The following is a 13,111-nucleotide window of genomic DNA, read 5'->3' as shown; positions in this document are numbered from 1 at the left end:
GGCTGGCTAGCTGGCTAGCCAGCAAGCAGGTAGCAATGAAAGTAGGAATCTTTCTTTTTAACCCTGTAAGGGGGTGGTGCACTGTACCCGAAGATACTGCCATATCGGGTCAATGCATAGGGCGACGGAAGCAAGCTTCGAAATCGGCCCCCGTTCTCAAAAATCCATTTAATATATGGTCCCCAGATAGGGGACGTATCAGATATTAAACTGATAAGAACAGATACTACACTTGATCTTAGCCAAAAGGCCGAGAAGCGATAACCGTGAAAGGGGCGGGCCCAACAAGGTCCCCTTCATGGGCACTATCACTGCTTGCTGTCAGGGAGGCTGCCAGACAATTTTCCATGCACACTCTGGGCTGGGGGGCAGTCAACCACCAGTACACACAGCAGAACCTAAACCCATACCATTATTGCTAAGCAGCAAGACAGGGGCCCATTGCACTCCCACGGGGCCTTTTTAAATGCAATCCATAACCCGGATTTGCCAGGAACCCTTCTTACTCCTCCTACTTGCATGTGACACTGGGCTTAGGATCTGCATAGGAAACACACACACAAGCACACACCTACCTTTGTTGCCTGCAGATGCCTCCTTGGCTGTCCCCAAACGGTATCAAACCAACACCCACGGGAAGCTGTAAGCATAGAGGACATGCCTGCACCCCATTGGACTTACCTGTGTGGGTTAAATCCGGGTTATTTGACAACCTATGGCGGTGATGGTTCTGCTCAGGCAGAGCAGTGCTGATGCTCCTCATAAAGCTGTCGCTGCTGTGAAGGTTCTAGGTGACATCACAAATCCCTATGGTTACATACACAACAAAGCTGGGTTGTTGTTGTTTACACTCTGCAAGGCCTGTGGAAGTGAGTGACATCATAGCACTGTAGTTCTGAGGGTTCTAGATGGATGCAACAATCTCCTGTTGCTTCTATGAAGGCCATAATAGACGACATCACCAAACAGCTCCATAGTCACATACACAGCAAAGGAGAGATGTTGTTTACACCTAGTGATGTCAGTGGTATTGAGTGACATCACAGCACAGTGCTAAGGCTCCTGGGCCTGGACACAGCAGCGGCTGCAATATCTCAACGGAGAATACGTTTATATATATGTGTGTGTGTGCGCGTATATATATATATATATATATATATATATATATATATATTCTCCGCCGAAATCACTTTTAAACCCATTTCCACCTTTTTTTCCCTTCTCTTCCTCTTACTTTTTTTTCACGTTTTTTTACGTTTTTCTCCTTTTCGCCTCTTTTCTGGGCGTATTATTCTTCTTTTTCTTCTTTTTTTTCGTCTAATGCATACCCCATCAGTGCAGCAATGCTTATTCAATACCGCCAGCAGATGGAGACACTGGGGGATAATTTTCTAAGGATTTATACTGATTTTTCCTGTCTGAATTTGTCGCACAGAAAGTTGCAGGCCAAATATGTGTGACATTTCTGCGACTTTAGCTTCTAGAGCATTTTTACAACATTATACATAGGTGCTGAATACATAAAAAGCGACTGTTCAGCGACAGACAAGTCGCATCGGCTGAAAGTAGGCCAGAATGTCAGTCCATGTTGGAGCAGGTTTAGATACAGTCTAAAGTATAGATCTCAAAGTCTGTGCACAGAATTTAGCAAGGGCCTCGCACCTTCTGATGCATCAGGTAGGTGCACAATAGCATAGCCTAACCCTCTGTACTTTGGTCTATATTGATGCGGGACATAGACAGCCAGCTGATGACCAATCCATTAGTGCAATGGATGGCTGGAAGCATTTGTCTTTGCCTTTGCAATACCACAGAAGCAATGCATGGTCAATGTACAGCAATGACACACCTGTGTGAACAGCCAGGAGACCCCCCCCCCCCCCCCATGTTATGTTACATAGTTACATAGTTAGTACGGTCGAAAAAAGACATATGTCCATCAAGTTCAACCAGGGAATTAAGGGGTAGGGGTGTGGCGCGATATTGGGGAAGGGATGAGATTTTATATTTCTTCATAAGCATTAATCTTATTTTGTCAATTAGGAACATTCAGCACCCACCCGCTATCAAGGCAGCTGCCTATCATGTCATGCCCTACCTGCACAGGTGTGCTGGCTACTCAAATGATCCAATTAAGGAGGCCATTTAGTCAGCAGCAGCAGAAGTCCTGTGCCTGGACGCTCCAACAGCGGCCAGACACAAGCAGAAGCAGCAGAAGCAGCAGCAGCAGCACCACCTTTTGTTTTTTGGCTGCAGCAGCAGCAAGGCCCACAGGGCTGGCTAGCTGGCTAGCCAGCAAGCAGGTAGCAATGAAAGTAGGAATCTTTCTTTTTAACCCTGTAAGGGGGTGGTGCACTGTACCCGAAGATACTGCCATATCGGGTCAATGCATAGGGCGACGGAAGCAAGCTTCGAAATCGGCCCCCGTTCTCAAAAATCCATTTAATATATGGTCCCCAGATAGGGGACGTATCAGATATTAAACTGATAAGAACAGATACTACACTTGATCTTAGCCAAAAGGCCGAGAAGCGATAACCGTGAAAGGGGCGGGCCCAACAAGGTCCCCTTCATGGGCACTATCACTGCTTGCTGTCAGGGAGGCTGCCAGACAATTTTCCATGCACACTCTGGGCTGGGGGGCAGTCAACCACCAGTACACACAGCAGAACCTAAACCCATACCATTATTGCTAAGCAGCAAGACAGGGGCCCATTGCACTCCCACGGGGCCTTTTTAAATGCAATCCATAACCCGGATTTGCCAGGAACCCTTCTTACTCCTCCTACTTGCATGTGACACTGGGCTTAGGATCTGCATAGGAAACACACACACAAGCACACACCTACCTTTGTTGCCTGCAGATGCCTCCTTGGCTGTCCCCAAACGGTATCAAACCAACACCCACGGGAAGCTGTAAGCATAGAGGACATGCCTGCACCCCATTGGACTTACCTGTGTGGGTTAAATCCGGGTTATTTGACAACCTATGGCGGTGATGGTTCTGCTCAGGCAGAGCAGTGCTGATGCTCCTCATAAAGCTGTTGCTGCTGTGAAGGTTCTAGGTGACATCACAAATCCCTATGGTTACATACACAACAAAGCTGGGTTGTTGTTGTTTACACTCTGCAAGGCCTGTGGAAGTGAGTGACATCATAGCACTGTAGTTCTGAGGGTTCTAGATGGATGCAACAATCTCCTGTTGCTTCTATGAAGGCCATAATAGACGACATCACCAAACAGCTCCATAGTCACATACACAGCAAAGGAGAGATGTTGTTTACACCTAGTGATGTCAGTGGTATTGAGTGACATCACAGCACAGTGCTAAGGCTCCTGGGCCTGGACACAGCAGCGGCTGCAATATCTCAACGGAGAATACGTTTATATATATGTGTGTGTGTGCGCGTATATATATATATATATATATATATATATATATATATATTTCTCCGCCGAAATCACTTTTAAACCCATTTCCACCTTTTTTTCCCTTCTCTTCCTCTTACTTTTTTTTCACGTTTTTTTACGTTTTTCTCCTTTTCGCCTCTTTTCTGGGCGTATTATTCTTCTTTTTCTTCTTTTTTTTCGTCTAATGCATACCCCATCAGTGCAGCAATGCTTATTCAATACCGCCAGCAGATGGAGACACTGGGGGATAATTTTCTAAGGATTTATACTGATTTTTCCTGTCTGAATTTGTCGCACAGAAAGTTGCAGGCCAAATATGTGTGACATTTCTGCGACTTTAGCTTCTAGAGCATTTTTACAACATTATACATAGGTGCTGAATACATAAAAAGCGACTGTTCAGCGACAGACAAGTCGCATCGGCTGAAAGTAGGCCAGAATGTCAGTCCATGTTGGAGCAGGTTTAGATACAGTCTAAAGTATAGATCTCAAAGTCTGTGCACAGAATTTAGCAAGGGCCTCGCACCTTCTGATGCATCAGGTAGGTGCACAATAGCATAGCCTAACCCTCTGTACTTTGGTCTATATTGATGCGGGACATAGACAGCCAGCTGATGACCAATCCATTAGTGCAATGGATGGCTGGAAGCATTTGTCTTTGCCTTTGCAATACCACAGAAGCAATGCATGGTCAATGTACAGCAATGACACACCTGTGTGAACAGCCAGGAGACCCCCCCCCCCCCCCCCCCATGTTATGTTACATAGTTACATAGTTAGTACGGTCGAAAAAAGACATATGTCCATCAAGTTCAACCAGGGAATTAAGGGGTAGGGGTGTGGCGCGATATTGGGGAAGGGATGAGATTTTATATTTCTTCATAAGCATTAATCTTATTTTGTCAATTAGGAACATTCAGCACCCACCCGCTATCAAGGCAGCTGCCTATCATGTCATGCCCTACCTGCACAGGTGTGCTGGCTACTCAAATGATCCAATTAAGGAGGCCATTTAGTCAGCAGCAGCAGAAGTCCTGTGCCTGGACGCTCCAACAGCGGCCAGACACAAGCAGAAGCAGCAGAAGCAGCAGCAGCAGCAGCAGCACCTTTTGTTTTTTGGCTGCAGCAGCAAGGCCCACAGGGCTGGCTAGCTGGCTAGCCAGCAAGCAGGTAGCAATGAAAGTAGGAATCTTTCTTTTTAACCCTGTAAGGGGGTGGTGCACTGTACCCGAAGATACTGCCATATCGATATCGGGTCAATGCATAGGGCGACGGAAGCAAGCTTCGAAATCGGCCCCCGTTCTCAAAAATCCATTTAATATATGGTCCCCAGATAGGGGACGTATCAGATATTAAACTGATAAGAACAGATACTACACTTGATCTTAGCCAAAAGGCCGAGAAGCGATAACGGTGAAAGGGGCGGGCCCAACAAGGTCCCCTTCATGGGCACTATCACTGCTTGCTGTCAGGGAGGCTGCCAGACAATTTTCCATGCACACTCTGGGCTGGGGGGCAGTCAACCACCAGTACACACAGCAGAACCTAAACCCATACCATTATTGCTAAGCAGCAAGACAGGGGCCCATTGCACTCCCACGGGGCCTTTTTAAATGCAATCCATAACCCGGATTTGCCAGGAACCCTTCTTACTCCTCCTACTTGCATGTGACACTGGGCTTAGGATCTGCATAGGAAACACACACACAAGCACACACCTACCTTTGTTGCCTGCAGATGCCTCCTTGGCTGTCCCCAAACGGTATCAAACCAACACCCACGGGAAGCTGTAAGCATAGAGGACATGCCTGCACCCCATTGGACTTACCTGTGTGGGTTAAATCCGGGTTATTTGACAACCTATGGCGGTGATGGTTCTGCTCAGGCAGAGCAGTGCTGATGCTCCTCATAAAGCTGTCGCTGCTGTGAAGGTTCTAGGTGACATCACAAATCCCTATGGTTACATACACAACAAAGCTGGGTTGTTGTTGTTTACACTCTGCAAGGCCTGTGGAAGTGAGTGACATCATAGCACTGTAGTTCTGAGGGTTCTAGATGGATGCAACAATCTCCTGTTGCTTCTATGAAGGCCATAATAGACGACATCACCAAACAGCTCCATAGTCACATACACAGCAAAGGAGAGATGTTGTTTACACCTAGTGATGTCAGTGGTATTGAGTGACATCACAGCACAGTGCTAAGGCTCCTGGGCCTGGACACAGCAGCGGCTGCAATATCTCAACGGAGAATACGTTTATATATATGTGTGTGTGTGCGCGTATATATATATATATATATATATATATATATATATATATATATATATTTCTCCGCCGAAATCACTTTTAAACCCATTTCCACCTTTTTTTCCCTTCTCTTCCTCTTACTTTTTTTTCACGTTTTTTTACGTTTTTCTCCTTTTCGCCTCTTTTCTGGGCGTATTATTCTTCTTTTTCTTCTTTTTTTTCGTCTAATGCATACCCCATCAGTGCAGCAATGCTTATTCAATACCGCCAGCAGATGGAGACACTGGGGGATAATTTTCTAAGGATTTATACTGATTTTTCCTGTCTGAATTTGTCGCACAGAAAGTTGCAGGCCAAATATGTGTGACATTTCTGCGACTTTAGCTTCTAGAGCATTTTTACAACATTATACATAGGTGCTGAATACATAAAAAGCGACTGTTCAGCGACAGACAAGTCGCATCGGCTGAAAGTAGGCCAGAATGTCAGTCCATGTTGGAGCAGGTTTAGATACAGTCTAAAGTATAGATCTCAAAGTCTGTGCACAGAATTTAGCAAGGGCCTCGCACCTTCTGATGCATCAGGTAGGTGCACAATAGCATAGCCTAACCCTCTGTACTTTGGTCTATATTGATGCGGGACATAGACAGCCAGCTGATGACCAATCCATTAGTGCAATGGATGGCTGGAAGCATTTGTCTTTGCCTTTGCAATACCACAGAAGCAATGCATGGTCAATGTACAGCAATGACACACCTGTGTGAACAGCCAGGAGACCCCCCCCCCCCCCCCCCCATGTTATGTTACATAGTTACATAGTTAGTACGGTCGAAAAAAGACATATGTCCATCAAGTTCAACCAGGGAATTAAGGGGTAGGGGTGTGGCGCGATATTGGGGAAGGGATGAGATTTTATATTTCTTCATAAGCATTAATCTTATTTTGTCAATTAGGAACATTCAGCACCCACCCGCTATCAAGGCAGCTGCCTATCATGTCATGCCCTACCTGCACAGGTGTGCTGGCTACTCAAATGATCCAATTAAGGAGGCCATTTAGTCAGCAGCAGCAGAAGTCCTGTGCCTGGACGCTCCAACAGCGGCCAGACACAAGCAGAAGCAGCAGCAGCAGCAGCACCACCTTTTGTTTTTTGGCTGCAGCAGCAAGGCCCACAGGGCTGGCTAGCTGGCTAGCCAGCAAGCAGGTAGCAATGAAAGTAGGAATCTTTCTTTTTAACCCTGTAAGGGGGTGGTGCACTGTACCCGAAGATACTGCCATATCGGGTCAATGCATAGGGCGACGGAAGCAAGCTTCGAAATCGGCCCCCGTTCTCAAAAATCCATTTAATATATGGTCCCCAGATAGGGGACGTATCAGATATTAAACTGATAAGAACAGATACTACACTTGATCTTAGCCAAAAGGCCGAGAAGCGATAACCGTGAAAGGGGCGGGCCCAACAAGGTCCCCTTCATGGGCACTATCACTGCTTGCTGTCAGGGAGGCTGCCAGACAATTTTCCATGCACACTCTGGGCTGGGGGGCAGTCAACCACCAGTACACACAGCAGAACCTAAACCCATACCATTATTGCTAAGCAGCAAGACAGGGGCCCATTGCACTCCCACGGGGCCTTTTTAAATGCAATCCATAACCCGGATTTGCCAGGAACCCTTCTTACTCCTCCTACTTGCATGTGACACTGGGCTTAGGATCTGCATAGGAAACACACACACAAGCACACACCTACCTTTGTTGCCTGCAGATGCCTCCTTGGCTGTCCCCAAACGGTATCAAACCAACACCCACGGGAAGCTGTAAGCATAGAGGACATGCCTGCACCCCATTGGACTTACCTGTGTGGGTTAAATCCGGGTTATTTGACAACCTATGGCGGTGATGGTTCTGCTCAGGCAGAGCAGTGCTGATGCTCCTCATAAAGCTGTCGCTGCTGTGAAGGTTCTAGGTGACATCACAAATCCCTATGGTTACATACACAACAAAGCTGGGTTGTTGTTGTTTACACTCTGCAAGGCCTGTGGAAGTGAGTGACATCATAGCACTGTAGTTCTGAGGGTTCTAGATGGATGCAACAATCTCCTGTTGCTTCTATGAAGGCCATAATAGACGACATCACCAAACAGCTCCATAGTCACATACACAGCAAAGGAGAGATGTTGTTTACACCTAGTGATGTCAGTGGTATTGAGTGACATCACAGCACAGTGCTAAGGCTCCTGGGCCTGGACACAGCAGCGGCTGCAATATCTCAACGGAGAATACGTTTATATATATGTGTGTGTGTGCGCGTATATATATATATATATATATATATATATATATATATATATATATTTCTCCGCCGAAATCACTTTTAAACCCATTTCCACCTTTTTTTCCCTTCTCTTCCTCTTACTTTTTTTTCACGTTTTTTTACGTTTTTCTCCTTTTCGCCTCTTTTCTGGGCGTATTATTCTTCTTTTTCTTCTTTTTTTTCGTCTAATGCATACCCCATCAGTGCAGCAATGCTTATTCAATACCGCCAGCAGATGGAGACACTGGGGGATAATTTTCTAAGGATTTATACTGATTTTTCCTGTCTGAATTTGTCGCACAGAAAGTTGCAGGCCAAATATGTGTGACATTTCTGCGACTTTAGCTTCTAGAGCATTTTTACAACATTATACATAGGTGCTGAATACATAAAAAGCGACTGTTCAGCGACAGACAAGTCGCATCGGCTGAAAGTAGGCCAGAATGTCAGTCCATGTTGGAGCAGGTTTAGATACAGTCTAAAGTATAGATCTCAAAGTCTGTGCACAGAATTTAGCAAGGGCCTCGCACCTTCTGATGCATCAGGTAGGTGCACAATAGCATAGCCTAACCCTCTGTACTTTGGTCTATATTGATGCGGGACATAGACAGCCAGCTGATGACCAATCCATTAGTGCAATGGATGGCTGGAAGCATTTGTCTTTGCCTTTGCAATACCACAGAAGCAATGCATGGTCAATGTACAGCAATGACACACCTGTGTGAACAGCCAGGAGACCCCCCCCCCCCCCCCCCCATGTTATGTTACATAGTTACATAGTTAGTACGGTCGAAAAAAGACATATGTCCATCAAGTTCAACCAGGGAATTAAGGGGTAGGGGTGTGGCGCGATATTGGGGAAGGGATGAGATTTTATATTTCTTCCTAAGCATTAATCTTATTTTGTCAATTAGGAACATTCAGCACCCACCCGCTATCAAGGCAGCTGCCTATCATGTCATGCCCTACCTGCACAGGTGTGCTGGCTACTCAAATGATCCAATTAAGGAGGCCATTTAGTCAGCAGCAGCAGAAGTCCTGTGCCTGGACGCTCCAACAGCGGCCAGACACAAGCAGAAGCAGCAGCAGCAGCACCACCTTTTGTTTTTTGGCTGCAGCAGCAAGGCCCACAGGGCTGGCTAGCTGGCTAGCCAGCAAGCAGGTAGCAATGAAAGTAGGAATCTTTCTTTTTAACCCTGTAAGGGGGTGGTGCACTGTACCCGAAGATACTGCCATATCGGGTCAATGCATAGGGCGACGGAAGCAAGCTTCGAAATCGGCCCCCGTTCTCAAAAATCCATTTAATATATGGTCCCCAGATAGGGGACGTATCAGATATTAAACTGATAAGAACAGATACTACACTTGATCTTAGCCAAAAGGCCGAGAAGCGATAACCGTGAAAGGGGCGGGCCCAACAAGGTCCCCTTCATGGGCACTATCACTGCTTGCTGTCAGGGAGGCTGCCAGACAATTTTCCATGCACACTCTGGGCTGGGGGGCAGTCAACCACCAGTACACACAGCAGAACCTAAACCCATACCATTATTGCTAAGCAGCAAGACAGGGGCCCATTGCACTCCCACGGGGCCTTTTTAAATGCAATCCATAACCCGGATTTGCCAGGAACCCTTCTTACTCCTCCTACTTGCATGTGACACTGGGCTTAGGATCTGCATAGGAAACACACACACAAGCACACACCTACCTTTGTTGCCTGCAGATGCCTCCTTGGCTGTCCCCAAACGGTATCAAACCAACACCCACGGGAAGCTGTAAGCATAGAGGACATGCCTGCACCCCATTGGACTTACCTGTGTGGGTTAAATCCGGGTTATTTGACAACCTATGGCGGTGATGGTTCTGCTCAGGCAGAGCAGTGCTGATGCTCCTCATAAAGCTGTCGCTGCTGTGAAGGTTCTAGGTGACATCACAAATCCCTATGGTTACATACACAACAAAGCTGGGTTGTTGTTGTTTACACTCTGCAAGGCCTGTGGAAGTGAGTGACATCATAGCACTGTAGTTCTGAGGGTTCTAGATGGATGCAACAATCTCCTGTTGCTTCTATGAAGGCCATAATAGACGACATCACCAAACAGCTCCATAGTCACATACACAGCAAAGGAGAGATGTTGTTTACACCTAGTGATGTCAGTGGTATTGAGTGACATCACAGCACAGTGCTAAGGCTCCTGGGCCTGGACACAGCAGCGGCTGCAATATCTCAACGGAGAATACGTTTATATATATGTGTGTGTGTGCGCGTATATATATATATATATATATATATATATATATATATATATTTCTCCGCCGAAATCACTTTTAAACCCATTTCCACCTTTTTTTCCCTTCTCTTCCTCTTACTTTTTTTTCACGTTTTTTTACGTTTTTCTCCTTTTCGCCTCTTTTCTGGGCGTATTATTCTTCTTTTTCTTCTTTTTTTTCGTCTAATGCATACCCCATCAGTGCAGCAATGCTTATTCAATACCGCCAGCAGATGGAGACACTGGGGGATAATTTTCTAAGGATTTATACTGATTTTTCCTGTCTGAATTTGTCGCACAGAAAGTTGCAGGCCAAATATGTGTGACATTTCTGCGACTTTAGCTTCTAGAGCATTTTTACAACATTATACATAGGTGCTGAATACATAAAAAGCGACTGTTCAGCGACAGACAAGTCGCATCGGCTGAAAGTAGGCCAGAATGTCAGTCCATGTTGGAGCAGGTTTAGATACAGTCTAAAGTATAGATCTCAAAGTCTGTGCACAGAATTTAGCAAGGGCCTCGCACCTTCTGATGCATCAGGTAGGTGCACAATAGCATAGCCTAACCCTCTGTACTTTGGTCTATATTGATGCGGGACATAGACAGCCAGCTGATGACCAATCCATTAGTGCAATGGATGGCTGGAAGCATTTGTCTTTGCCTTTGCAATACCACAGAAGCAATGCATGGTCAATGTACAGCAATGACACACCTGTGTGAACAGCCAGGAGACCCCCCCCCCCCCCCATGTTATGTTACATAGTTACATAGTTAGTACGGTCGAAAAAAGACATATGTCCATCAAGTTCAACCAGGGAATTAAGGGGTAGGGGTGTGGCGCGATATTGGGGAAGGGATGAGATTTTATATTTCTTCATAAGCATTAATCTTATTTTGTCAATTAGGAACATTCAGCACCCACCCGCTATCAAGGCAGCTGCCTATCATGTCATGCCCTACCTGCACAGGTGTGCTGGCTACTCAAATGATCCAATTAAGGAGGCCATTTAGTCAGCAGCAGCAGAAGTCCTGTGCCTGGACGCTCCAACAGCGGCCAGACACAAGCAGAAGCAGCAGCAGCAGCAGCACCACCTTTTGTTTTTTGGCTGCAGCAGCAAGGCCCACAGGGCTGGCTAGCTGGCTAGCCAGCAAGCAGGTAGCAATGAAAGTAGGAATCTTTCTTTTTAACCCTGTAAGGGGGTGGTGCACTGTACCCGAAGATACTGCCATATCGGGTCAATGCATAGGGCGACGGAAGCAAGCTTCGAAATCGGCCCCCGTTCTCAAAAATCCATTTAATATATGGTCCCCAGATAGGGGACGTATCAGATATTAAACTGATAAGAACAGATACTACACTTGATCTTAGCCAAAAGGCCGAGAAGCGATAACCGTGAAAGGGGCGGGCCCAACAAGGTCCCCTTCATGGGCACTATCACTGCTTGCTGTCAGGGAGGCTGCCAGACAATTTTCCATGCACACTCTGGGCTGGGGGGCAGTCAACCACCAGTACACACAGCAGAACCTAAACCCATACCATTATTGCTAAGCAGCAAGACAGGGGCCCATTGCACTCCCACGGGGCCTTTTTAAATGCAATCCATAACCCGGATTTGCCAGGAACCCTTCTTACTCCTCCTACTTGCATGTGACACTGGGCTTAGGATCTGCATAGGAAACACACACACAAGCACACACCTACCTTTGTTGCCTGCAGATGCCTCCTTGGCTGTCCCCAAACGGTATCAAACCAACACCCACGGGAAGCTGTAAGCATAGAGGACATGCCTGCACCCCATTGGACTTACCTGTGTGGGTTAAATCCGGGTTATTTGACAACCTATGGCGGTGATGGTTCTGCTCAGGCAGAGCAGTGCTGATGCTCCTCATAAAGCTGTCGCTGCTGTGAAGGTTCTAGGTGACATCACAAATCCCTATGGTTACATACACAACAAAGCTGGGTTGTTGTTGTTTACACTCTGCAAGGCCTGTGGAAGTGAGTGACATCATAGCACTGTAGTTCTGAGGGTTCTAGATGGATGCAACAATCTCCTGTTGCTTCTATGAAGGCCATAATAGACGACATCACCAAACAGCTCCATAGTCACATACACAGCAAAGGAGAGATGTTGTTTACACCTAGTGATGTCAGTGGTATTGAGTGACATCACAGCACAGTGCTAAGGCTCCTGGGCCTGGACACAGCAGCGGCTGCAATATCTCAACGGAGAATACGTTTATATATATGTGTGTGTGTGCGCGTATATATATATATATATATATATATATATATATATATATATATATATTTCTCCGCCGAAATCACTTTTAAACCCATTTCCACCTTTTTTTCCCTTCTCTTCCTCTTACTTTTTTTTCACGTTTTTTTACGTTTTTCTCCTTTTCGCCTCTTTTCTGGGCGTATTATTCTTCTTTTTCTTCTTTTTTTTCGTCTAATGCATACCCCATCAGTGCAGCAATGCTTATTCAATACCGCCAGCAGATGGAGACACTGGGGGATAATTTTCTAAGGATTTATACTGATTTTTCCTGTCTGAATTTGTCGCACAGAAAGTTGCAGGCCAAATATGTGTGACATTTCTGCGACTTTAGCTTCTAGAGCATTTTTACAACATTATACATAGGTGCTGAATACATAAAAAGCGACTGTTCAGCGACAGACAAGTCGCATCGGCTGAAAGTAGGCCAGAATGTCAGTCCATGTTGGAGCAGGTTTAGATACAGTCTAAAGTATAGATCTCAAAGTCTGTGCACAGAATTTAGCAAGGGCCTCGCACCTTCTGATGCATCAGGTAGGTGCACAATAGCATAGCCTAACCCTCTGTACTTTGGTCTATATTGAT

At 46.0% G+C, this 13,111-nt stretch overlaps 6 non-coding genes across 6 annotated transcripts; all 6 read right to left on the bottom strand.

Moving 5' to 3' along the window:
* Window positions 1-71: 71 nt before the first annotated feature.
* LOC130311283 (U2 spliceosomal RNA) lies at window positions 72-262 on the bottom strand. The gene has a single exon (XR_008859695.1). It is a non-coding gene; the product is annotated as a U2 spliceosomal RNA (small nuclear RNA).
* A 2,083-nt stretch (window positions 263-2,345) lies between these two features.
* Window positions 2,346-2,536, bottom strand: LOC130311282 (U2 spliceosomal RNA). The gene has a single exon (XR_008859694.1). It is a non-coding gene; the product is annotated as a U2 spliceosomal RNA (small nuclear RNA).
* A 2,087-nt stretch (window positions 2,537-4,623) lies between these two features.
* Window positions 4,624-4,820, bottom strand: LOC130311303 (U2 spliceosomal RNA). The gene has a single exon (XR_008859713.1). It is a non-coding gene; the product is annotated as a U2 spliceosomal RNA (small nuclear RNA).
* A 2,086-nt stretch (window positions 4,821-6,906) lies between these two features.
* Window positions 6,907-7,097, bottom strand: LOC130311281 (U2 spliceosomal RNA). The gene has a single exon (XR_008859693.1). It is a non-coding gene; the product is annotated as a U2 spliceosomal RNA (small nuclear RNA).
* Window positions 7,098-9,178: 2,081 nt separating this feature from the next.
* Window positions 9,179-9,369, bottom strand: LOC130311280 (U2 spliceosomal RNA). The gene has a single exon (XR_008859692.1). It is a non-coding gene; the product is annotated as a U2 spliceosomal RNA (small nuclear RNA).
* A 2,076-nt stretch (window positions 9,370-11,445) lies between these two features.
* LOC130311279 (U2 spliceosomal RNA) lies at window positions 11,446-11,636 on the bottom strand. Its single transcript, XR_008859690.1, has one exon. It is a non-coding gene; the product is annotated as a U2 spliceosomal RNA (small nuclear RNA).
* Window positions 11,637-13,111: the final 1,475 nt, after the last annotated feature.

This window comes from Hyla sarda, unplaced genomic scaffold (assembly GCF_029499605.1).
Source record: "Hyla sarda isolate aHylSar1 unplaced genomic scaffold, aHylSar1.hap1 scaffold_1623, whole genome shotgun sequence".
In the NCBI taxonomy this organism is placed as follows: domain Eukaryota; kingdom Metazoa; phylum Chordata; class Amphibia; order Anura; family Hylidae; genus Hyla; species Hyla sarda.
This window is presented reverse-complemented; position numbering and strand designations above follow the sequence as displayed.